Genomic DNA, 500 nt, shown 5'->3' with positions numbered 1-500 from the left:
GAGAGAGAGAGAGAGAGAGAGAGAGAGAGCAGACTGACGTTATTTGCCGTCATTTTAATGTCAAAAGAATATTGAAGGCGTTATTTTGATATCAAAATGACGACAAATAATGTCAGCTTACTACCTGGGTTTTTACTAATAAAAAAAAATACATATTTCGTATTTTTCACAAGTTAGAAAAATTCAATGGGAGTTGTAGTATGGTGTTTGAGCAATTATAGGTATATTTTGGCGCATTAAGAACTGAAATTTGGGGAAACAAAATAAACACAACAGAGTATATACAATACATAATAACAAAACAAACAATGAGGTGTAAAAATTATATAATTTATTTTTGTAGATTCTTTTTTATGATATTAACGAATACATAAGTTTTATTAAATATTCGAGGATTTCATTTCCGGTGTGTTGTGAGAAGATGAACAATAGTCAGTGGGCAGAGCAAAGAGTGAAATGAGAGAGAGAGAGAGAGAGAGAGAGAGAGAGAGAGAGAGAGA

The sequence above is a fragment of the Trachymyrmex cornetzi genome, unplaced genomic scaffold (assembly GCF_001594075.2).
Source record: "Trachymyrmex cornetzi isolate Tcor2-1 unplaced genomic scaffold, Tcor1.1 scaffold643, whole genome shotgun sequence".
Lineage (NCBI taxonomy): Eukaryota > Metazoa > Arthropoda > Insecta > Hymenoptera > Formicidae > Trachymyrmex > Trachymyrmex cornetzi.
Note: the sequence above shows the minus strand (reverse complement) of the source record.